The sequence below is a fragment of the Callorhinus ursinus genome, unplaced genomic scaffold, assembly GCF_003265705.2.
Source record: "Callorhinus ursinus isolate GAN/ISIS: 27379988/994484 unplaced genomic scaffold, GSC_fseal_2.0 scaffold23, whole genome shotgun sequence".
NCBI lineage: Eukaryota > Metazoa > Chordata > Mammalia > Carnivora > Otariidae > Callorhinus > Callorhinus ursinus.
The window spans coordinates 12,522,775-12,549,468 of NW_027397085.1; the positions used below are offsets into that span (position 1 = coordinate 12,522,775).

General features: G+C 38.7%; 1 protein-coding gene across 3 annotated transcripts in view; it reads right to left on the reverse strand.

Moving 5' to 3' along the window:
• Nucleotides 1-26,296, reverse strand: part of RNF180 (ring finger protein 180) — a 187,148-nt gene extending 160,852 nt beyond the window's left edge. Inside the window, exon 1 of one of the 3 annotated variants that reach the window (XM_073905421.1) lies at nt 26,035-26,296. The gene's annotated coding sequence lies outside the window, so the exon portion shown is untranslated. Of the gene's footprint in view, nt 1-14,260; nt 14,306-25,833; nt 26,005-26,034 lie in introns of those variants that run through there. The other 2 variants (XM_073905420.1, XM_073905422.1) reach the window with 2 other exon arrangements.
• Nucleotides 26,297-26,694: the final 398 nt, after the last annotated feature.

Below are 26,694 nucleotides of genomic sequence, written 5' to 3' on the forward strand. Positions count from 1 at the left end.
CCACATTTTGAGAGACACCAACCGACAGAATAGTCTACGCTCCATATGTCACAAAAGGTCCCTTAGGTGTAGCTCAAGGGATCTCTGTGATGGAACTGTTCTGAATCTGACTGCAGCGGTGTTCATATGAACCTGTACATGTGATAAACTGCCCAGAACTAAATACACACACACACACACACACACACACACACACACACACAAAGAGTGCATGTAATTGGTGAGATCTGAATAAAGTAAATGATTTGAAGGGTATACAGGATCTCTCCGTGAATCTGTAATTCACAATTCACAGTCAGATCTACAACTATCTTGAAAGGAAAAGTTAAAAAAAATTTACCACATGCATTAATAACTCAAAATTTTTAAAAGTCATAGTATTTTTACCAGTTCAATGTGCTGGCATACTTATATAATCCTCTATACTGCCTTTTCTCAGTACTTTTGGCTGCATACTTTTTGACTGCCTCTTTGTACAAGGAATATTTTCTATAAGGAGAGTAAGAATATCATATAGCCTTTCCTCTTCAAAAAAAAAAAAAAGCAAAAACCAAAGCCTCTTTACACCCTTAAAAATCGGACTCCCAACTGTTTCTCAAATCTTGGCATCCCCTCCATGAACACTCCACCAACACTAATGCAGATCTTTGTGCGGTTCACTAAAATTACTTTTTCCGTGTTCATACTTTCAAATTTGCTGTTCTCTCTTCCTATAATATCATTTCTCTTTCCCCTGACTTTATGTTAAGAAACTTTATACCCTTTAAGGCTGAACTCAAATTTTTCTTTCACAGATACTTTCCAGGAAAATACAATTACACCGTCTTCCATGTTCCCATAGTACTTCGCACACACCTCTATAGCAGCACTAGTCATGCTGCATTACACTTATCTCTGCGTACATGTATCCTGTCAATAACTACAAGTTCCTAGAAAACACAGTATTCTATTCAACTCTATATTCTTCCAATCAAACATGGTACCTGGTACCAAAAAAGACAGTCAATAAACATTTGTTGAAATCAAATCAGCAAGATCTGGGAGATAGCTCAGCTCACAAAAAGTCTTTTTCCAATACCAAGTGTTAAGTATGTCTGGCCAACTGTCAGTGGGACAAACCAAATAGAAATCCTACCGTAAAATGTGAGGAGCCCAAGAAATAAAGCTATGTTTATATATATATATCTAAGCTTAAAAGGAGAACTGGAGGTTACCCAACAGCGATACAGTGTAAGAGAGCTGAGGTGGCTTCTGTCAAAGAATTTATGCTAAAAGAGTCAAATATGGTAAATGAATCTATTAACAAAATGGTAGTCTTTAAGGGGAGTAAGTCAGAGGGAGAGACGAACCAGGAGAGATGATGGACTCTGAAAAACAAACTGAGGGTTCTAGAGGGGAGGAGGGTAGGGGGATGGGTTAGCCTGGTGATGGGTATTAAAGAGGGCACATTCTGCATGGAGCACTGGGTATTATGAACAAACAATGAATCATGGAACACTACACCAAAACAAATGATGTAATATATGGTGATTAACATAACAATAAAAATTAAAAAAAATGGTAGTCTTTAAATAAATCTGAACACAGCATCTTCATTGGCTGATAACTGAAACTCATCCCACCTCAACACCCTAGATACCAGTATTGGTTCTAGGAAGAGGCAACTGTATAAGTAAACTAGTGCAAACTGGTTTCTTAACTCTGTGATATACTGAGGTCCAAACAATTTTGGGGAACACACATCTACACCACATAGCTTTTTAATACTTTGAGGACTTTGGGGTAGCAACTAGAGTACTACAGAAGCAAACAAAAAAGGAACAGAGACAGGTGATCTTGGCAAATAGTACAACACAAAAATGAACTTATTGCCAAGTACATATGGCTGTCTCACAATGCTCAGAAATACTTACAGGGACTGTTCGCGGGGGCTGGGTTCTGAGTCAACAGATGCAGAGGATAAACTGTAGAATTCTGATATTATTGTTCATATGACTACAATGCAACTTACAAGTGCAGAAGGCCTTAAGAATTCAGGTATAGGGGTGCCTGGGTAGCTAAGTCAGTTAAGCGTCTCTTGACTCCTGTTCAGGTCATGATCTCAGGGTCATGGGATCAAGCCGTGCATAGAACTCTGCGCTCAGTGGGGAGTCTGCTTGAGGATTCTCTCTCTCCCTCACCTTCTGCCCCTCCCGCTGCTTGCGCTCACTCTCTCTCCCTCTTTCTCTGGCTCTCTAAAATTAAAAAAAAAAAAAAAAAGAATTCAGGCATAGTAGTCTCTGGCTGCTTTTCTCACAAATCCTATTCCTCATTTCTTACTCCAGTTCTGGTCAGATCAGATATATATATTTTCCTAACATGGAATGCTCCCCTTGGACCCTAGTTCTTCCCACCATGTCAGTCTTTGTCATGCTAACCTTCTTATCTCCTATCCTACACCTGTCTCTTGGACCAAGCTAGCTACTAATACCTGCTTGATTTTCTCCATGTTGCCTGTTCATAGATTTCCCCTTGGCTGTACTTCACTACCTATCCTGATACTCTCATCACTTTCTGGTATTTCCTCAATGCACTGGGCATTTGGAAAACAATGTTTTCTTGAGTTATGCATATCTCCCAAATATCAACACATTACAGAATATCACAAAGGTCACATGAGTTAATATCACCACCACCCCCAGCAAAAAAGTTATTTAAATATTGGGCCATAGTCAAGCTCAGAGTGGTGGATACAAGTTTTCCAAAGTGCTCATTTTTGTTTAAAGCTAAAATTCTATCACTTGAAATAAAGACTGCCAAATATCCAAGTCCAAAGAACCATGGTTTGTCAATCATTTAAGTAAAAATGGTATGACATTGATAGGTGTATGGTTCAGCTCTCAACCAAAACACCTGAAAGGGCTTTTCCTCAAGACCACCATCAGCTTTCAGCATACTGTAGAAGTGCTTTATGCAGGGACGCCTGGGTGGCTCAGTCGGTTAAGCATCTGCCTTCAGCTCAGGTCATAATCCCAGGGTTCTGGGATCGAGTCCAGCATCAAGCTCCTTGCTCAGCGGGGAGCCTGCTTCTTCCTCCCCCTGCTTGTGTGAGCTCTCTCTCTCTCTCCTGGACAAATAAGTAAAATCTTAAAAAAAAAAAAGTGCTTTATGCATTCTTTCTTTTTTTACTCACATAAAGCATTAAAAAGGCATTTCAGAGGAAAGATTTAAGATCAATAATATGTACTGCTTCAATAAACAGTTTTTTTAACTGCATATGAGGGTAGTGAAGAATAAAATGACCCCTACTATAGTTTGTCATCAATGCCTTGATTCTCCTAAGGGACCAGCAGTTTTAATCACTATTGTTTTTGCATTAATGAAAATGTTAACATAGTAAAAAATTTTAGGCAAATGACATCTTAATAGTCCCAAGAAAACAGTTTGGCCGATTCTCTGAAAGGTTTTAGAGACACAAGGGACTATGGACCACATTTTGAGAACTTCTATTTTATGTAAAACTGCTGTCCCCAAAATGTTGCCTATGAAAATTTTATTTCTCACCATTATCTTTTAAGATATTTAAGAAGGATGTATGAGTCCCTATGGAGAAGCTTATTTATAATGATTAAGTTGAAATTTTCTGTAAAGCTAACAACTGAATTATAAACTCCATAAAGAAGCTTCGTCTATCTCTCACTATTTACCACTTTTCCTGGTAAAATATCAGTATTTAGTACAGAACTAATTCCACACTCCTGGGTCTTCAAGATTTGCTCACTTTCTCTGTTGTTCATGAGTTTAAACTGGACCTGAAGTGGACAAAATTATCAATTTTGAAAATTAACCTAAAATTAGAAAACATGAATAAACCACTTAACAACTTTAAAAATTAAAACAGAACTCAAAATATTGTCTCCAAAACCCATAAAAAATAGGGAGGGAGGTCCAGACAAAAATGATCTAATTGGCAAATTTTACTGATCCTTTAAGAAATGGGTAGTCTTTGTAACTTATGTAACTATATAACTTACATAAAAGAAAGACTAGCTCTGAAAATATAACTTTGACCTATCAGGTAGACAAGGATACATAAAACAAGGTAAATATAAGAAAAGTGTATACCAATTTATTTATGAAAGTAGATGCTAGAAGCCTAAATAAGACATTAGCCAACAGAACCCATCAATTAAAAGAAAAAAGTATTTTGACCAAATAAGATTATTTTCAGAAATTCAAGGAAGGTACAAAATAGAAATCTACTCAATATATTCAACAAACTAAAAGATTCAAAGAAAAAAAACCACACAACCACTTTAAAAGATGCAAAACACAACTTGTGAAATTCCACATTTAATCATCATTAAAAAATGAAAATAATTAGCATTGTAGAAATAAAAGGAAGTTTCCTTAACTTGACAAGGAGGAAATTTATTAAAAACTTTAGTAATTATAATACCTGATCATGAAACTTTTTAAAAGTATCCCCTGAAAATCAAGAAAAGAAGACAATGATGCTCACTATTTACCATATTATTCAACTTCATAGCAGAACTACTAGCTAACACAATAGAAGAAACATAAAAGGTTGAAGGACTGAAAAGAGTTAATAAGTGAAAAGGAAACTAAATTTCTGTTCTAATAAATGACATCCTTTTTTTTCCTCTTTTGTGCTGCAGATGTTTCCATTTTCTCAGGACTACATAAATCACAGTGGTTAGCAAGTTTGTTCCTTGATACTGAGGAGAAAATGTCTGGATAAACAACATTTCTACTGCGCGTGCACACGTACACACGATTTCTTTTTTCTTTTTTTTTTTTTTAAAGATTTTATTTATTATTTATTTGAGAGAGAGAGAATGAGAGACACAGAGCACGAGAGGGAAGAGGGTCAGAGGGAGAAGCAGACTCCCTGCTGAGCAGGGAGCCCGATGTGGGACTCGATCCCGGGACTCCAGGATCATGACCTGAGCCGAAGGCAGTTGCCCAACCAACTGAGCCACCCAGGCGCCCCAAAGTACACACGATTTCTTTGTTCCCTTACCACATTGCTCATTCTCTTGATTTTCATCTCAACTACATCCCACTTTTATTTATGTGGTACTGTATATAAAACTTTCATATATTGATATATGTATTTGGCTTAAAATGTTTAAATTCAACTTAAAAAAAAGATTTTTTTATTTATTTTAAAGAGAGAAAGAGAGCATGCACTCTTGAGCAGGAGGAGGGGCAGAGGAAGAGGGAGAGGGAGAATCGCAAGCTGACTCCACCGTGAGCACGGAGCTTGGCCTGGGGCTTGATCTCATGAGCCTGAGATCATGACCTGAGCTGAAATCAAAAAGAGCTGGACCCTTACCGGGCTGAACCACCCAAGCGCCCCTAAATTCAACTTCCTGATTTACATTCAATACTTCCAGTATTACTAGTGAGCAGAAGGACACCCCCTCCCCCAAGTATATTTCTTACCAGTTTACATGGTTAGAATAAAAATCATGGAAAATATTCTCTCACCTGTTTTTCTTATTGGAAGGACATAGTGTGCTGCTCAAACAAATCTTCTAGAACACAATGTTACATTTAAAAATAAGGTATTGTAGTACTAGTAATGTACTAATTTTAATGTAGTATTGGTTTCTCAGTCTGGGTGCTTACTTACTGGTACATGTACTCTGTGAAAATTCATCAGGCTGTACACTTGTGATCCATTTCCTTTTCTCTATGTAACAACTTTCAATATAAAAATTACTTTAAAAACTTGCAGTGACTTTAAGTCAGTGCCTCTTTCCCTCTCCTCTATCATATAATCCCATGGTTGCCTCTATTTGAGAACAGTGGGTAAAGAATGCTCAATATGGAGCAATGTCTATAGTGGCAACTTTCATCATCTAGTCCTGGTTACGAGGTCAGTTTTTAGGATAGGTGAAAGTCAAGGAATTCCAGTGGGAATGGGACTAGGAATCAGAGATGTGTTTTCCTACCTCTGTTTAGAGCAGGATTACTTATCCATTACCAAGGAAAAATTGGAGAATGCAGAAAATGTAGCAATGTACCCCTGTTGGTCTCTCATTATAAAACTGATGTGCCAAAAATCAGTTTATACATGGATACATATATAAAAGCCCCTTTCACCACCAAAGAATTGGTTAAATGCTAAAGAAGCCTTTTGTAATCCAAATTCTGAACAAGTTGGAATGGGTCAAGATAGAAAAATCTAATGTTAAGACCTCTCACATAAGCATAATAGTGCGCAATGTGCTACTCTCCACCCCAACCTCAAGTTTAACACATCAGACAACAACAACAAAAAAGCATTTTTGTGTTTCATGCATAGAACTTTCTATTCTAACTTTTCTATCGAAAGAGTAAAAAAAGAGAGTTTTAAATTAGTGATTTCCAGCAGTTTCATCATCTTTATATATTATTACCTAATATTTGGGCAGAGAGAGGGAGGGATGAATAGGTGGAACACGGGAATCTTAGGGCAGTGAAACTACAGTTTAGAATACTAGATTAGTGGATATATGATGTTATATGTGTGTTAAAACCTACAGAACCATATACAACACAAAGAGCAAACCCTAATGTAAACAGTGGACTTTAGTTAAATATATCAATATCCATTCATTAATTATAACAAGCGTATCACACTAACAGATGTTAATAGGAGAAACTGTACAGGGGGAGAGGAATACATGGGAGCTTTCTTTACTTTCTGCTCTTTTTTTTGTAAAGCTAAAACTGCTCTAAAAATAGTGTATTAAAATATATATAATTATTTTGATGTCTAATAATAGCATTATTTACTCAAAGTTATTAGTATTCATTAACAACACTAGGTAAATTTATTTTTGCCTTGGTTACTTAAATAATTCAAAATAGCTCTTCCTCTGAAATTTGATATAGTTTTTTTAAATATAAGAACAATTTCTACATTGTAGAACAGGTATGATACCTGTTTTGGTTTACTTGGGATACTGTAACACAATACCACAGACTGGGTGGCTTCAACAAGAGAAATATATTTGCTTACAGTTCTGGAGACTAGAAATCCACTATCAGGGTGCCAGGAATTTGGGTCTCTCTACCTTCCAGACAGCTGCTTTTCCCCTGTATCTTCACATGGCTGTTCCACCGTCCATTTCTGGTGCCTCTTCCCATTCTTATAAGGATAACAGTCCTATTAGATTATGGCCTTACCCTTATGACCCCATTTAACCTTAGTTACATCTTTGAAGGCCCTATCTCCAAATACCATCACATTGGGGGTTAGTGTTTGAACAGATGGATTTGGTGGGGTAGGTGGGGGGGCAGAGTTCAGTCCATAACATTTCTTCCTCTGGTACCCAAAGTGCATGTCCTCCTCACATGCAAAATACATGCACCTTATCCTAACAGCTCCAAAAATCTTAACCCATTCCAGAATCAATTCCAAGTAGCATCTAAGTCAACTATGGGTGACACTTGAAGTATTCTTGAGGCAAAATTCTACAGCTGTGAACCTGTGAAACCAGAACAATTATGTGCTTCAAAAATAAAATGGTGGGACAGGCAGAGGACAGACACAGTTCTATGCATGAAATACAAAATTGTCTTTTTTTGTTGTCTGACTGATGTGCTCAATTTTTTAAAAAAGTCAGTGTAAAGACAGAAATCTGAAAGAAAAGAGGCGACAAGTCCCAGGCAAGTCTAAAACCCAGCAAGTCAAATTTCATTGGATATTAAGGCTCAAAAATAATTTTCTTGGGCTCAATGCTCTGCCCTTGAGGGCCCACCGAGGTGGTGGTTTTGTCTTCTGTCCACTGCACAGGCGGCTTGGCACCCTTGACCATGGGAGGCAGTCTTGCCCCCGAGGCTATGGTCAATGACAGCCTGGCCAGATGAAACTGCAAAGGTGGCCCCACACTATGAAACTCAGGAGGGGATAGCCTTGGCCCCCGGGCCTGTGTACTCAGGGCCTGGAAAGGCGGTGGCAATCCTGCTGATCTCAGTTACACTCAGGGTCATTCTTCCCTTTTCTTGAAGGATAAGGTATGCTCACAGCTGGGTAGCTCTCTTGTCCTGTTTTATAGGATCCCATAAATTTAAAAGCCTTTCTTTCCTCTGTCCCCTTTAGTTCAAACTGGCAGTCTCTCTGCTGGTATAATCTCATCTCTATTCTTTGTGTTTGTAGAGAAGGCTAATTAGATCCAAAGGCATTCTCTTTTTGGAGGAATTAGGACAACATTCCTATTGGATTAGGGCCCCATCCTATGACCTCATTTAACCTTAATTACCTCCTTAAAGGACCTTACTCCAAATAAAGTTACGTTAGGGGTTAGGGCTTCAACATATGGATATGGGGGCCGGGGGCGGGGGGAGGAGACAATTCAGTCCATAATAGTACCTAGAGATACCAAGCCTATTTTCTCAACTTTCACATTATTAGAATGCTTATGTTTTATTGTGTTTTCTGTTAAAGAATGTGTAAAATAAAAGTTCTGGCATAAAAGAAAAAAATACTTAGTTCATAATTCCTCAAAAGGCAAAAGTTATCTGTTAGTGAAAAAGAAAGAAATATGGCTAAAGAATGTACAGGTCCCTTATCAATTATTTATGAATTTCTTAAAAATTAGAACCAAAGGACGTAAAATTGGTAAAAATGTGATACGAGTAATACATACCAAATTAGAAAATAAAACACTAAACTGATTTAGCAAATTCAAACCATCTCAGAGCAAATAACATTTCTAAGTTTTTTTTTTTTTAAGAAAAAGCTAATGAAACTATACTACAGTAAGAGTTGATGTCAACCTCAACTCTCAATACCATGTTCACTCAGTATCATGTTACTATTATGTTATCTAAATGATGAAGCATCTATATCTCTCATGTCTGCTGAAGACTGGCTTGGAAGCAGTAGGTCTATGGATAAATATGTCAGTGGGAGTCTATTTTCTGCCGATGAGATAGGATTCCTCTTTAATGTATAACCAAAACAGACATTAGCTCTTATAAAGGAATGATTCCATGGAGAAAAATAAATAAATAGAGACAGACTGTCAGTCTTACTCTGTTGCAATGACAGCAGTAAAAAATTTCTATTAAAAGAAATTTGAGTATTTTTTTTAAAAAGGGTTTTATTTATTGATTTGAGAGAGGGGGAGAGAGCATGAGCAGGGGTGGGACAGAGGGAGAGGGAGAAGCAGACTCCCCACTGAGCAGGGAGCCAGACGTAGGGCTCGCTCCCAGGACCCTGGGATCATGACCTGAGCTGAAGGAAGACACTTAACCCAGTGAGCCACCCAGACACCAAGGAGTTCATATATATGTACATATATATGATATATATATATATATATATTTCCTATATATATGAAGTTAATAAAAATATGCTGATGTCTGGCAGGATTTTTTTAGAGAATGACTACTAAAATCAGAGAGAAAATGACTTGCAAAATAGGTATATTCCACTACTGGTTAAGGAACACACTGGTCATACCTTCTGGGGGCTTAAAAATATGTATATGATTTTTTTTGCTTAAAAGCATCATGGTGTATTTTCAGCTTTTAGACTAAGGCATAGTTTGTCAGCTAAAGGTTGTATACTGGAAGTGTTTGGTACATTATGTCTCCATAAAATGAGAAAGATTATTCCTTTTGTAATATAAAAAGCAGAATGTTCTTAATGAAAAAGAAATCTCATTGTTATATAGGACACAGTAACCCCAGAAGTAATCCACAACTATTTTACAGAAGTGGGCTTTGGAACCATGATTGTGAAGATGAATAGGACACCTGATGTAGTAAATCTAATGAAAATAACCCGCACAGATATTATTTTGTTCACTTGCCAGGTCGGCTCCCCTTGCTGATGGTCAATCTTGATGTGTGTTGTCAACACAGAAGAATAAAATGTGCCCAAATCCAAGCAAGCCAAAGTAAAGAAGTATCAATAACACTATAATCAATTGTCAGTAAAAAGTTACAAAAATATAAATGACTTAGTTTTCAAAGTAATAAACAGTCACTACATTTGTTTGTGACCTGTATAATAACACATCAGGACCCAAAAGTAACCTTATGTTAAGCAGAAATTAAAAAGGGGTCTTACAGATACAACTAGATTCCTATGGAATTTATATGCCTTATATGGATCAGTAGTTATTTCTAGAACACACATTATTTAGTGAAAGCTAGCTTACAATTCAGCATTCCTCTTCCATTAGTTTTCAGTCTTTCTCAAGGGTATCAGATCCCATATAAGTACAAGTAAAAGAGTGAATTGGGTGATTTCTAAACTGCCAATCCTGCAATTCTAGACTTAGTAGCTATAGAAACTAAAATGGCAATTGGAGCCAGCAAATTATTAATTCTAAAAATATCTAAGTCACAAATCGCAGAGAGAGAACTCAGTCTTCTTCAGTAACTGTTGATGTTACACACTTCTGGATTCAAACGTGATAAAGTCAGCTTCAACAGCTTTATTTAAATGGTGCTGCATATACTTTGGTATTCACATCCAGAAACATTTTACTTGAAAAGCACCCAACTTTTGTTGATACCCAAGTACTGAGTAGTTCACACCACCTCATCTCCATCTACTTACCTCTCACCCACCCTCTCTTCTACCTCCCCTGGAAATTCTGAACTCCTAGGCATGATGCAAAGCATATTCAACTTTAAGGAGAAAAGGTAATATGAATTTGATGCTGTAGTAGCTACCGGTTACTTCCTACCTTCTCCTGTTAACTTCTTAAGCTACATACTACAATGTAATACCACCTCTTTATTCTTTTAAATTTCTCCTTTTTCCTTTTCTTTCACTCACAAACATACCTCAGACATTCAGCCTTGAATGCTCACTACAGTTTTTCAATACAAGTCACACTTTTAAGAATTGTTAAAAAAAAAAAAAAAAAGAATCAGGGGCGCCTGGGTGGCTCAGTCGTTAGGTGTCTGCCTTCGGTTCAGGTCATGATCCCAGGGTCCTGGGATCGAGCCCCGCATCGGGCTCCCTGCTCAGCTGCGAGCCTGCTTCTCCCACTCCTCCTGCTTTGTTCCCTCTCTAGCTGTCTCTCTCTGTGTCAAATAAATCAATAAAATCTTTAAAAAAAAATCATTGAAGAAGCACAGACATTGACATTTTGTAACTTGTATTTTGATTAATCTTGCCCATTTTAACTGCTACCATTCTTTGGTAAAAGAAAGAATGAATTGGGGGCACCTGGGTGGCTCAGTCAGGTAAGCCTACGACTCTTGATTTTAACTCAGGTCGTGAGATTGAGCTCCGCGACTGCCTCTGTGCTGGGCGTGGAACCTGCTTAAGAGTCTCTCTCCCTCTCCCTCTGCCCCCACTCCTCCCGCTCACATGCACACATGCACATGCGCTCTTTCTGTGTGTCAAAAGAATAAAAAATTAAAATTAAAAAAGGAATGAAATGATGTTCTAAAGGTGAATGAAAATAATAATGTGTAGGACACATATATTCTCATTTCTTCATGCTACTTTCTAAGGAGAAAATATAAGAAAAGGTAGAAATTACATACAGAATTAACAGAACTGTAAGGAAAGCAAAATACACTTTACAAATAAATGGTGTATTTTTGTATTCACATGTAAATATTAGAAATCACCATAGTTAAGGAAGTCTGCCATTTTTTGTTTCAAGGAATAGATTTAGTCATTTTGGGAATTTTTGAGCAATCTAAAATATGTCTAATGTATTTTAAATAAAACTCCCAATAATATTCCTAACTGGAAGAGACAGTAGGAAGATGAAAATAAAATCAGGGGATTGTTTAAAATTAATTTTAAATAATTTTAAATTGTGCCTTGAAGCTACAGATATTCATTCATTCAATAAGTATTTGCCAAGCACCTACTATTTTTTCAGGGAATACGAAGAATAACACATACATGTACTACGAAAACGTTTGAGAAGTTGAGAGGGGTTCTAAGCCAGTTGGGTGCGAGAGCGTACACAAAATTATCAGGGTCTGGGAGGGTAACATCTCAATAAAGAATTGATCCTGAGGTTATATGGAGGCTTATTTCCCCAAATGTTTCTCAGACTGATTTCTCAGAAAAGTAAATAAAAGCTATAAGGGATTTACTTTATGTGAAATATTTTAATATGATGTGAATCATGGTCTTAATCAAAAGGTGCTACTAAGTAGTTGTCTAACTTGCCATGCTTTTATTGGGTGGCTCTATTATTTTTGATGGGTCAAGTATCCACAACCAAGAAATGATTCAGATGAGAAAATGGCAGCAAAGACAAGCACACTGACCTGGCTTCAAAATCCATTTTTCCTCTAGGCAAAAGGAACAGTTACACAGAGAGGCTTTTTGTTGGCTAAAGAGGCAGCTATATACTAGGTTACTGCGAAAGATTGCTAGATAACTGAGGACCCCCCCCCCAAAAAGTAGCTATGTCCTAGTGGATAAAGCACTGACCTGGAAGCCAAAAACTTTGGGCTTATTTTACTTAATTATCCCACCATCTTGCCCCCAAAAGGATTTACAGCTCCTGGTATTTTACTGCTTGCTCTTTCCTGAGCAGTCTTTACTTCTGAATAGTTCATGAGTTACTTAAGCCTCTGATGAATCTCAAGTCACTGCACCATCAGGTATGACACTAATGCATACATTTGCTTCTTCCTATAAACTGTAAGCTCCCAGAAAAAGGCATAAGATTTAGTTTTAGATAAAATTCTTTTTTAAAAAAAGATTTTATTTATTTGAGACAGAGGGAGAGTAAGACAGCATGAGTAGGGGGCAGGGCAGAGGGAGAGGGAGAAGCAGACTCCCCCACTGAGCAGGAAGCCTGATGAGAGGCTCGATCCCAGGACCCCGAGATCATGACCTGAGCCAAAGGCAGACACTTAACTGACTGACCCACCCAGGCGCCCCAAGTTTTAGATAAAATTCTAAGTATAAAGCAGAAATATGGTTATTAAAACTATCTATTACCTCTTCTACCAGATAAACTTCATTATAATGGAAAAACACCGCTGCAGTAATCCAGCCCAAAGACAAGACTCTGATCAGGGTGGTAGCAGTGGTGGTAGTAAATAACGGTCAAATTCTGGATATACTTTGTACATAGAGCAAACAGGATTTCCAGACAGACTGAACATAGGGTCTAAGAGAAGAATCAAGCATAGCTCCAAATTTTTTAGCATGAGCAACTCTAAGGATGGAACTGCCATCAACTGATATGGGGAAGGATGCAGGTGCAACAGGAGGGTAGATCAGGAGTTCAGTTTAAGATATATTAAATTTGAGAGGCCTATTTGACTTTCTTTTTTTTTTAAGATTTTATTTATTTATTTGACAGAGAGCTAGAGAGCACAAGTAGGCAGAGTGGAAGGGAGAAGCAGGCTCCCTGCTGAGCAGGGAGGCTGATGTGAGGCTCGATCCCAGGACCCTGGGATCATGACCTGAGCCGAAGGCAGATGCTTAACCGACTGAGCCACCCAGTTGCCCCTTGACTTTCAAATATAACTATTAAGTACACAGCTGGATTCAGGAATCTGGACTTGTAAAGAGTTCCTGAGCAGATTTAAATGTGGGATGGTTCTCTAAAGCCAGAAAACGGTTAAGATCTACTTAAAACCTTAAGTATGAAAAGGAACCAAATACTGACCCCTCATTCTCACTCAGTTCCTTCTGAGTTTTATTATCTTGGAATATAAACTGTACCATGAGACAAATATGGGGCCCTCTTTGTGGACCTCTCTCTCCAGAAAGAACAGTTTCACACTAAACAGGTGCTTAAGGGACATCGCCAGCACAAGAATACTCTTTAGGGAAGTTTCTCAGTTTGGTGGTCCCTGGTAGTATAAATTTGAGACCTAAAATCTAGAAGTTAAGGCTTCTCAGGTGATTTAGAAGACATGAGAATCTGAAAATGGATAAAGGGAAAGAATCAAATAAGCACTTATTCTTCCTTTGCTATACAAACTATTTTAGGGTTACCAAATAGTTAACGAGGAAAATCTCATGAGGCATCATGCTAATAAATGTAGGATGATTAATACAATCACCATTTTTCAACCTCTAATAAAATGATAGATTTAGGGAAAAGGACCATCAGTAGATACCAAAAACATTAGAAAAAAAGGGTGGTGAACATTTTATAATGTATATATGAGGCTGTACCACATGAACTCAAAGATCAACCCTAACATCATAACTAAACAACCATAAGTAAATACAGGACAACTGTATTAGTTTGCTAGGGCTACCATAACAAAGTACCAGAGACTGGATGGCTTTAACAGAAATGTTTCTCACCGTTCTGGAAGCTAGAGATCTAAAATCAAGGGACCATCAGGACTGGTTTCCTCTGAGTTTTTTCTCTTTGGGTTTTAGATGGCTTCCTTCTCATGGATCTTCATATGGTCTCTGGAGGCACCCATCCTGATGTCTTTTTGTGAATCCAAATTTCCTCTGCCTATAAGGACACCAGTAAGACTGGATAAAGGCCTACCAAACAGCCTCATTCTAACTTAAGCCTCTCTTTAAAGGCTTTATCTCCAAACACAGTCACATTCTGAGATACGGGGAATTAGCTCTTCAACATATTAATTTGCAAGGACACATTTCAGCCCATAACAACAAACAAACACTATGCACCTCCTCATATAATGCAATTAAAAGTATTCAGTACCATCCATATTCTTTAAAAAAAATTGACTGGAATCAAATCAAGAAAGCAGCTAAATCCAAGAACCATTTTCTTTACTAAATGAAGAATAAGGGAACATGTTAAATGACACCATAAGCATACAACTGGCTGTATACAGAATGTGAAAAATTCTACAAATGACTTGTTTTTTTTTTCCAACAAACAAATGAATTTTTAGGAGGGAGAAGGAACTTAAGAGATATAAGATATCAGTCAAATGCAATGTGTAGACCATGTTTCAACCCCGATTCAAAGAAAGCAACTCTAAAAAATATGTTTTTGATACAAATGGGGAAAATTACACACTAACTAGGTATTGGATGATACTAAAAAATGGTTAACCTTGTGGACGTGATAATATAATGCTGTTATTTTTTTAAAGGTCCTCAGGCTAGAGATAAATACTGTAACTTTGATTATTCACAGGCAAAACTATTTAATGTAGAAACAAATGATATAATGTAGGAAAAAGAAAAATAAAAGAATAATAGCTATTGAAGCTGGCTGATGGATACATGAGGATTCATTATGCCATTCTACTTCTGTGTATGTTTGAAATTTTTCATAAATTAAATTTTTAGATGAGAATTTTCTCGTGTTCTGCTCAGAGATTAGGCCAATAGAGACTTCATTCTAATCTCTCTGTCAGCAATTTTTTTTTTTTTCTTATCTACTGTTATACTGAGAATGTTGCCCTTTCTAAGTCCTGGCTTTACCGGGACTTTTCTGTTACCAACTCCCTGCCCTCATGTGTACCCAAGGATTCTGGTCCTGGATGAGTAGGAGTATTAAAAACAAAATAAACAACAAGCCCCTAGGTCAGTGAGCTAAGGCGACCTCACCCTAGGAGCAAGGACAGTTTCTGTCCTGTGTCTACTTTCCAAGCTCTCCCCACCTGTGTTCTTTTTGGTTCCTCTGCTCTCTTTTACTTTGTTACAATTTCATCTATGAATCTACATGATACATGATCAAATATTTCTAGACAAGTTCTAGGTATCTGTAGCATAGGTTTTCAGGTTATCATAACTGGTAGCCTTTCCTTCAGTTAACTACTCCAAGAAAAACTACTTATCCCTGTTATTTAGCAATGTCACTCAGAGTTATAGTCATGATTCTTAGAACTTGTTCTGAAAACTTGAAAATCCTGAAAGGAAGTTGAGGGAAGAGGATTAAGGTGGATTGAGGGCAAAAGCTTGCTTGTCAGTTTTTTCAAAAAGACAGAATGGAGGGGAGCCTGGGTGGCTCAGTCAGTTTAGTGTCTGGCTCTTGATTTCGGCTCATGTCATGTTCCCAGGGTCCTGGGATCAAGCCCCGCACTGGGTTCTGTGCTCAGCGGGGAGCCTGCTTGTCCTTCTCTGTCACCCTTTGCCCCTCCCCAACTCATGCACGTGCTCTCTCTAATCTTTAAAAAAGGGGGGGGGTAGAATGGAATTTCTCTAACAGACTAAGGGAGAAATGTGGAGAAAGGAAGACATGTCATTCCATACACTCTATAAACAATAAGCAAATAAATGTGCGGCCTCAAAAATTCTAGGCCAGAAATTATGGTTCTAGTCACCAAAATTTTACTTTATGAAAATCTGAAACATTTTAATTCTCTACACTGAAAGAAGAGTCTGTTGAAAATGCAAAACCAATTATTACTCTCCTGCTTCCTTCAGAGGCTTCCTAGTGCTCTGCTGACCAGGGTGCTGCCCATTCTCTGGCCCATCTGCCCTATAGTCCCACGGTCCAGCCTTTTCCAGATCCTCCACTCTCCTACTCCGATCGCTGGATCCCTGGAAAGCTTACCTGTAGCCTCTAGGGAGTACCTCCATATCTTTCAAGTCTCAGCTTAAATACCCCTTTCTGAAGGGGTGGGGATAATAAACTATTATTTTCCACTGAGGACCTTTCTAGTTCTCCCTCAGAACATTCATCACACTTTTAATTAGTTGTTCCATGTCAATCTTCCTTGCTGAGTTGCAAGCTCTTTGACAGTTCAATCTACCATAGTGCTGACACAGTGTGGGGCACCAATCAGTTGACTGAGTAAGCAAGTAAGCAGAGGCAAGACCAAAAAAAAAAAAAAAAATCACTTCCTTACTCTGCTTAAAATCAAGGCACGATTTACTGGCATCACCAGGGAACTCTCACAAACACCACCAAAGGAAGCTGGTCTCAGCCTCATAAAGCTGTTATAGAGATTGACTTTTTAGAAGCTCCATCTTAGAACACTGAGTTGCATGACATCATATGTGGTTTGAGGACTGTGTGTTACTGGATGTATTCAAATTACTTACAAACCTCTATGGAGCAATCCATCAGAAAACTAGACTTTTTCTCTTTTTATTAGCAAAGGGCCAGAAAGAGATACGTTCTTTATATTTTTAAACTAAAATCTCTATATATGCAACATGAAGTCAAAGTGTTGATATTATTTTAAATACTAGCTAGTATTTTTTGAGGACAGTACTTATTAAGTGACATTAGCTCCTTTAATCATCAGGACATTCCTGTGAAGTTAGAATTGTTAACTTCATTTTATAGATAAGGAAACTGAGGCCTAGAGAACTTAAGTAACTTCCTAAACTATTCTCACCACTTTGTGAGGACAAAGTTCTTAATTTCCTGAATCTTAAGATTTATAAGGATAAGAGGAGTGAAGTGGATTGAAGCCCTCACAGACAGTTTAAAGTTGGGATGGGGGTGCAAAGTGCTCTCTGTTAAGCTATTTACTGGAACAGAGAAGGCAAAAACATCACTGGCTGTCCACCCCTGCTCCCCCTCCCGCTGGCATCTTAGATAACTACAGTTAAGAAGGGCAGAAGGTAAGGCATGGAAGTGGTAACTAGTTACAACAAGTATCAAGATCTACTTTCAGTCTTGATCAGCTTTTGGGTGGCTTCAGAAGCATTCTCCTTTAACCATTCTAGCAATAAAACAGGGTCCACTAAGTCAACAGAGCCTACAAAAACTGCACACACTCCTAGCTTACCATCTGGATAGTGGTACTTTTTTGCTTTTAACATTTGCATTTTTGCATACTTTACATCACGACATACCTAATGGACTATCATTTATTCTCCCATTTACCACTGTCTGGCAAGCGAATGCTTGTCTACGCAGAACCTGTTGTTCTACACAGACAATCCTTCGTCATGGATCACTCTGAAATTCAGTGATGCTCTGAACTAAGAAGACGAGGCTTATGATAATCCTAAAACAGCCATGCTGCATAGCTGTTCTTTCTGTCCTCCCCTTCACTGAGGCCCTCAGAGGCTACTGAAGAATGTACGGGTTAGCTTGCCTTCTTTAAGTGTTTCTGCACCTGTGATGCACTAATTTATCCCACATTCTGAGCAGTTACGCATGATTCAGTACCTCTAACATCCATAATTTCTCAACAAAATGCTTAATGATGATCAGTAAGATTGCCTAATGAAACTGATTCGATTTATGACATTTCTTTTGAGAATACCAGTATTTAAGGAAGCAGCAGTGGCACTTTTCCTCTCATACAAAAATCTTGAAAGGGGTTCCAAAATATCAACTTGACAAAAGAAAAGAAGAGCTTAAATATTTCACTATTTGCAGAACCCCTGAAGCATAAATTGAATACTCTGGATACAAAACATAGTATTCACTCAACTACTACCTATCAAGCCTTTGAAATTAATGTTACATCACAAATCCTTTTAATAATCAATCTTCCTGTGTTCCACAGTATTTCAGAGATTTCATTTTAGGAATGAATCACAGGAAGACCTGACTAGACTTGGTGTGAAACAGACAAAGTAAAAAAATTACCGTGGTCACTCTTCTGCCCACCTACTCAGATCTATGGTGGCATAGCTTGCTGATACACAAAGCGCTCAATCTGGTTTCCCTATCTCTAGCAGGCTTCCACCAATTGGTTCCCTTTTCTCTCTTCTGTTCTTCAGAGGGGGCATCATGCACCACCCTTTATCACCTATCCATTTCCCTGGGAGAGAAACTGACAGGACCCATGAAAACACGTACAACAGCAATTGCGGCTAAATACTATCAACAGGCTTCTTTGCATTTCAGCTCTCCAAATGCTCTGTGGCATCCACCACAAACCCCCTACATTCCCACCTGTGCATTTGCTGAAATCTGCGTGGAACACAGAAAGTGAAAGAACATCCAGGAATTTCAGAGCAGTATCTGAGAGGTTGAGAGGGATGTCTTCCCAGTTTGCTAGTTGGTAAAGGACCTACCCACCTGAGGGAATTGACTAAAGGGCAGAAAGAAGCTCTTAGTCCGTATTCATCAGGCAGTCTGTACCAATAGGCAAGGGTGGCATAGGGAATGAAGGTGCTAATGTAGAGAAATTCTTCTTAACAGAGGACAATCTGTTCCTTAAGGTCACTTCCTCCTAGTTTTTGTGTTTTATGAGTTTTTTTGCTTTGTTTTGCTTTACGTTGTGTTTTCATTTTACTCTACATCTTCATAGGAACTTAATGAAAAATGAGAAAAAACTACACTGGAGGCTGCTATTCAGATACCACTTTTGAACTGGGAAACTTTTGTACAACTTGTTAAAAGATTAATAATCTTATGCATATTCCAGTGTTAAGTTTTTGGCATGTTTACTACTTATCCAGATATAATTTGTATCAGTAAGGTAAAAAGCTGCAAAACTTAGGAAAACACTATTTCTAGAAGAGGAACTGCAAATGGCTAGCAGTCATATGGAAAGTGTTTAGTTTCACCCAAATCAGGAAAGTTAAAATTAAAATAAGAAACCATTTCATGACCATTACATTGGGGACCATTGAAATGTCTGACAATATCCCATGTAAAAACGATATGAAGCAACATCAAGAGTCTCATAAACTTCTATGGGGAAGTACAACTAGGCACAAGCATTTTGGAAAGCAACTTAGCAAAATCTGGTAAGAGAGAATGTTTATCTACTGATTTTCAGTTTTACATCTAGGTTCTTAGGTGCATACAAAATATATAGGAACATCCCATGTTAGCAACACTTTGCAACAGATTTGACAAATTTTTGTTCATTGATACAATTTAATACTGTATAGCAATAAAAGCAAACTAAAGGTACATGTATCTAGAAAAATTTCTAAATTATGTTAAATAAGGAAAAAAGGCTACAGAAATATACTCATTAGAGAACGACACAACATAGTAACAGTCACAAAAAAACTTTTAAGGCATGTGCAACAATGTTCTATCTTCTTTACAGATAGATGCTGAGGTAGCCTAAGTTTAAAAACATGAATGGGAATAAAAGACACCAAGTTTAGCATAATGGTAACCACTGAGAAGGAATCTAAGAGGGCTTAAATCTTATCTTTTAAAAAATCAGAAAAAATAATAAAATATTAATTTTTATATGACTAAGTAATGAGAACATGAGTGTTCACTGTATTTATTTGAAATGTGTTATTTTTCTAAACTTCAAATTTTTTATTAATAACATGGAAACCAACTACTTTGCATTCTGTATCACAAGCATTTCTCAATGTTAAATATCTAAAACACTTATTTTGCTTTCAAGAGTATATAAATCAACATTAGAATTGATTTGAGCCTTATGTCGAGTGCTATATATACAATGAGGAGAAAAGGGGCTACAACCATAACCTTTGGGTCAAAGTGATTACCTTTGCTAGTGCTTCTCACGTGTTGTGTATCTGAAATATCTAAATATTTTTTTAAAGAACAGATGCTCAATAAACAAACAGATGCTCAAGCCTTATCCTAAACCTGCTTGAATCAGAATCATTGCATTGAGAACCACATACACTAAGGCTGAAAACCACTGATCTATCAAAATGGCACAAAGAGAAAAATGAGCAACTTTGATTGATTTAGACAAGTCACATGGTTGAAATGGTAAAGGTAACAGATCTGCCAATGACACACAGACAGTTCTATGTCTCCCATGCACTGTACAAGCAAAACATAAAGTATGAAAAAATAAATGAGAAGGCATGTATAATAATACCATGCCATCTAACACCATAAGGGGGAAGAAAAAGATAGTGGTTCAAATGAAATGGATTATTCATAAATAAAGTGTTCTTGCATGTTAGTAACTAAATTAGACTAGAAAAAAAAACAGGACATCACAGGACTGTAAGAGAGTGAAGCCGCGCTGTTTATTTCCGCAGCTCCTTCCCTGCCTGATCACAGGCCAGAGCTATAGTTGGACAGGCTTTTCCACATGGCTACCCTCTTTGTGTTTTAGTCACGGTTCCCTTCTTATATCCATTCAGGCCTATACACGATAATGGCTCTCACTGCTGCTAGTCCTGGGACGCTTCACCATCCACTGTTGGTTTCTTTTAATGCAGGCATACCTTTCAAGTTCAACTCTTCTCCATTACCCTATTTGAGACTGCAGCCTATTTTCTACTAGAACAGTAACTGATATGATTATGAAGCATGAAGGCACTGTGCCTGAGTATCTGATTAATAAATTTATTTCATAGATCTAATGTTGTAAGCTGATACACCCTATTACCCAGTGTTCTAGTTGATGCACGTGATCCAGAAAAAAATATATATTTAAGGTATGCCTTGTGCCTTTGAGGAAAAAATCTAGGTGGAGAACAAGTTCAAGGACAAAGTAAATGAAATAATAAAAAACACAGAAAGTAACCAACACATAGAACTACTTGGTAAACTAAAAACAAGACTTAGGGAGTCAGGCAAAGCTTTGTGGAAAACAGTGGTATTACAGCTGGTCTTAAAGGACAGAGAGGATTTAGAGAGCATTGGTCAAGTAGAGTGGAGAGAAATGGGTACTCTGAGCAAGGAAAATAATATAAGCCATAACACTAAGATGGGAAAGGATATGGTTGTTTGGTGAGCAAACAGTATAATGCCTGACTAGGAGAGAGAAAGCTTTATTTAGGACCATACAGCCTTAGCTGGTTTTAAGTCAGACAAGTGAAGCTATATAAATATTTATTACACAACTTATATATTCTCCTAAAGACAAGTAGCCTGAGAAAGAATAGTTGCTGCCTTAAAACCAAACATTGGAAGAGAATATGGCCAGAAAAATATATCTCAGTTTTAATTTCTATCTCTATTAAATAAACTTTAAGTAAACCGTCTTCAGTTGACTCATTGTATCATTGGCCCACCTGTCTATACTAGTCATTAAAAGCTGGCTACACTGGTGTCCATCCTTCAATTCTGGCCCCGTGGATAGATTTTTTTAATAGGCTTCTAAATAGGACAAGCAATTCTCATTCAGAATAACTCTCATGCTTATCTCAGCAATTTTATGAAGAATGTTTTGAAGCTGCTTTAAAAATGTGTGCTAATGACCTACTGATTGTTTCTAAAGTTTTCCAGCTATCAAACCATCAGTGAATTAATCAGGTAAAGAGATTATAGAATTTGAGGTCAGTTCTATTAATATAACTATCTCTAATACTTCTGCTTGCTACAGAGAAATTTATCAGGATCAAAAAATACAATGGATCTAATTTCTTTAGCTAGCTTTTCTAAAAGATTTGACAATGAAGTCATTTCCCTAAATTTTTTCAAAATCTAAGAAAGCAATGAAACACCTTGTTAATTAAGTGCTTAATGTTTACAGTACCAAGAATACTTAGTTTTCATCAATAAGATTCTATTTTTATACACTATCATACACTAGGGTGAAAAGATTTTTTCTTTTGAAGATTTATTTGAGAGAAAGAGAGAGAGAGATGGCACAAGCGCTCTTGTGCAGGGTGCAGGGGGAGGGGCAGAAACAGAATCTTGCAAACTCTGTGCTCATAGGTCCCATCATGGGGCTCCACCTCAAGACCCCTGAGATCATGAGGTGAGCGGAAACCAAGAGTCGGATGCTTAACCGACTGAGTCACTCAGGTGCCCCAAAACAAGATATTTTAATGTATTTTTATGTCCCCATTTTATTGTGCACTACTATAAATTGTTAGGGTACAATACAAATTATGAGTTTCAAAATATTTAACAAACATGCAAACATACACATATAAATAAATATATCTATGTACAAATATACACAGGGACACAGAAGTTTAGCCTTCGGGTAGGCATTGTCCCCTTCAGACTAGTCACTCTGGGAAGGATGCAAAGTTATTCTAACAACGTTGCCATTATTTAAAACTATTTCTAAATCACCCTTTTGAAATTGCTTTCATAGCCTTTCAAAAATCTTTTAAACATCCTTAATAATGGTAAAATCTTGAAGATAGAGTTTCACAATCACGCAGAAATCATGTTATCAAGGTAAGTTTAGTAAATAAAATATGGGTTCAAACTCAGTTATATAGTTTTTATTAAAAAATACAAACAAAAACCAGGACTTATAAAAGTGATCCTCAAAGCATGTTTTTGTTACTTATAAATTGGCTAGAAATTTCAAAAGATTCAAAATAATTTTAACTAGCAGCAGCACTTTTGGAAGTGTTTAGCTTCCTAAAGTCACTACTTGGAATGACCACTCTCTTTCAAAAAATAATTAACAGCATGTTTGGGAGAGGGGCAGGGTTTCATGACTCTACAGTCACACTTTGCAGTCACAGGGCATCTTTTTTCCATGTAGTTAACAATATTTACTTCATTAATTCTCCACACATCCCTTATGAGAGAAAGACCAGATTATCATTCTTTTTTTTTTTTTTCAGGTGGCTGAATGAAGGATGAATAAGGAAAGAACTGTGTTTATTTCACAAGTCAATAATTAAGTCTAGGCATTAATGCCCTAACATTTGTGCTATGTAGTTAGCAAAATTTAAATAAAATGTTTTAGCCTTATACTGCTTGATAAAAAGGCATTAAATGAGGTAGGTGTGTCATGAAATATTACAAAGATCTATTAAAATGATTATTAATTCATTGCATAGCTGCCTGAAAGAATTCTTGCTTGATGTAATGACAGCTACTTATTAAAGAGGCTGGTGTCTACCTTAAAATACACTCATATAAGCATCCTACTGGAATCTATTTTACCAAAAAAAGGATGTTTGGTTTTTCAAATACTTGATTTTAGAAGAAAAAATATCTTCACTTTGAAAAACCAAATAAATGAAAGAGGAAGAAATATGGGCAGTAAAAGATCCATCAGCAAATTCATGTAAGAGCAAACCCTAGGGAAACTGGTGAACTTTTGTTGCTTCTGGAGAGTTAAAAAAGTACAATGACATAAATGCACATGATTACAAGTTAAATTTCATTGAAATTATTGAAATGGCTGTTCTCTGAAATATTTAATTCTTCTGTTGAGAAAAGAAAACTTGCTGCTCAATATTCTAGAATACCTATGTGCTCACTTCTTTCATTCTACTTATTCATTAAATAAATATTTAAGGCTCCCAGTGGCACATTTATATAGGATATTAAAAACTTGACAGACCAAAGACAAATTTAGCCCTTACAACTACTCTGGTGATCCTATTCAACAACTGAAACTATAACAGCACTCCAGCTGGTCATAAGGGTTAACTTGCTTTAAGTGAACACACTCCTTGCTTGTTGATTTAAGGCCCTTGATCTGCAATAGAACTAATTTGCTTTCTTTGAGATCTGCAGACCACTGGCCTTGGGAAGAAGAGACTAGAACTTTCCCTGGCCACAGAGGCCAGCAAGGATGCTTGAAGCCACCTTGAACATTCTGATTAGCTCAGCAATCTTTTAGCAAAAAAAAATTTTTTTTTATCTTAAGGTCACTCAAATGACTTTATTGATCTCCCTTTGTGCATCCGTAAACCTTGCCCTCCACTGCAGAAAGAACAGAGTGCTCTTGTACAACCACCCCTGGGTACCAAGGAACCAGATCTTCTTGCACAACCTCCAAGTACCAAGATAACTCTGTAGCTGGTATCACCAAGTCTGGAAACATCACAGAGACACTGTACTCCCTTAACTGATTAAACCCCTTTAAAAATCTCTGGGTCAGGCAGAAACTTAGGGGGAGGCCTTTGGCAAGAGGCCACCTTCTCCCCCAGGTGGCTGGTCTCCTGAAGAAAGCTCATATTCCTTTCCAATCAAAACTCCTCTCTTGAGTGTTGGTCTTTCAGGCAGGCAACAGGCAGCTGAACTTGGATTTCCACAACAAAATGATTCCGGTCTTTTAAATTTCACTTTTTAGGGGTACTATTCCAGGAGTCTGAAAGGACTCAACTCTATTTTTAATGAGAGGTGTTAATAATTAATGACCAAAACATAAAAAGTATCCGACGGGCACTCTGAGCCCTACATTTTGTATGAGGTTGAGTGACGGGACGGAGAATAACTCTCAGCCAGACAAGTTCTAATCACAGCTCCCACAAGGGCTGACTGCTGAGTTTTGATATAATCATGTTTTGGCGTGGGTGCCTCAGCTGTCTGGTCTATAAAATGGGGTAATTTAAAAGGAACCTGTCCACACAACGCTCCTTTGAAGTTAACTAATGAACGCTGTCTTGGGTGCACCTGAAACTATTAGATGCTACAAAAGTATTGAGTACTATCCGGAAAAGAACACTGTAATACATACACATTAGTGCTAAATACGGCAGTAATAATAACAGCCCCCCCCCCAACCCTCTCCTCACCTCCACCCCGCTGCCCCAGGCGTCCTTATAACCTCAGCCTAGCCAAGTCTGTGCACTCTGGATCCAAGGCTGCAACAAAAGCAGCTGAAAGGCCAATACCAAAATGGACCAGACAAAAGAAAGTGGCTCTGTGCAGAGGCAACGGGCCACGGAAGGGGGTGTGTGCCGACTCTTCCCAGAAGCTCTCAGATGAAACGGGACTCAGTTCCTCAACTCCGACTTGGAGGGCATCCAACAACCGACCCAGTCGCCCACCACCGGCTCCCTGCCCTCCACCGGAACCCTGCTTCCCCCCCCACCCCCAGCCAGGTCCCCGATCTCACGGCCCTGGCTCACATTTCCAGACTCGGTGTAATTCCACCCGGTCTACGGTCACGCCCCGAGGACTCCACTGAGAGCCTCAAGTGCGTAAGTTAAACCGCTGAGGCCGCATCACCTGAGGCCGGGGCGGGAGGCAGCCAGGCCAGCCCCAGCCCCAGCCCCAGCCCCAGCCCAGCCCCAGCCTAGCCCTCCACCAGTCCTAGCTCTGCGAGCCGAGCCCCGGCAGAGCCACCGCAGCCGGTCAGGGCTGGCGGAGGCCAGACACTCTCGGGGAGGCGCGCCCGGCCGGGCTGCGAGCCGCCGGCCCTTACCTGCGTCTGCGTCCGGGAGCCGCTGGCTCCGCGCCCCCTCCCGGCGCGGCCCGCGCCCCGCAGCCCGGCTCTGAGGACCCGCCGCGATGCCGGTCCTGCGAGACGGGAAGCGACAGGAGCCAAACCCCGCGGAAAGCGCTCCAGCTCGCCTGGGTCTCGGTGCCCGGGCGCTCCCCGCGGCACACCGCCCAGCTCACTCACCTCGGTGGGTTCCGCCCCGGCTGAGTGTGGGCGACGCCCCGCCCTGACCCGGTGCCTACTCGAGCAGCGCCGGCAGTGCCAGGCTCGGCGAGACCGGGGCGAAGTTGCGCTCTCCTGCCATCCCCTTACCGGAGCAACTGACGTTTCCTGGGCCTTCTGCAACCTCACCCTGTCCCTCCTGGAGGTCTGAGTTCTGAGCCCACCTGCTGGGTCTATTGCTTCTTGTGACTAAGGTTCCACATTTTTTCAACTGGGATTAATCCCTAAAGTGTTCTTGACTTCACTCTTGACGAATAACGGTTCGTATATGAGTTGATGACCAGAGGTAAATCAAAAGTGCTTATTCGGGGAGTGGGGGGGGGGCTCTTGGAGTAAATCTTGACTTGTCAGCGGTACATCAGAACAATGAAAATAGATGATCCAAAGGCTATAAATAAGGTTCAGGACATAAAAAGCAAGTTTTATTCGTTGGGTTGAGGAAGGGGAAGGAAGCTCGGGGTGGGGGGGGGGACTCTAAAGACTGTATCGCTTTTTCTGCTAGATAGAAATTTCCATTTGCCTGAAGTGGCTTATTTGGATTCCTGTCCAAGCCCAGGGTTGCATGTAATGATTTCCCACCTGAGAATCCAAAGCAATCAATAACAAAACCAAAGACATCAA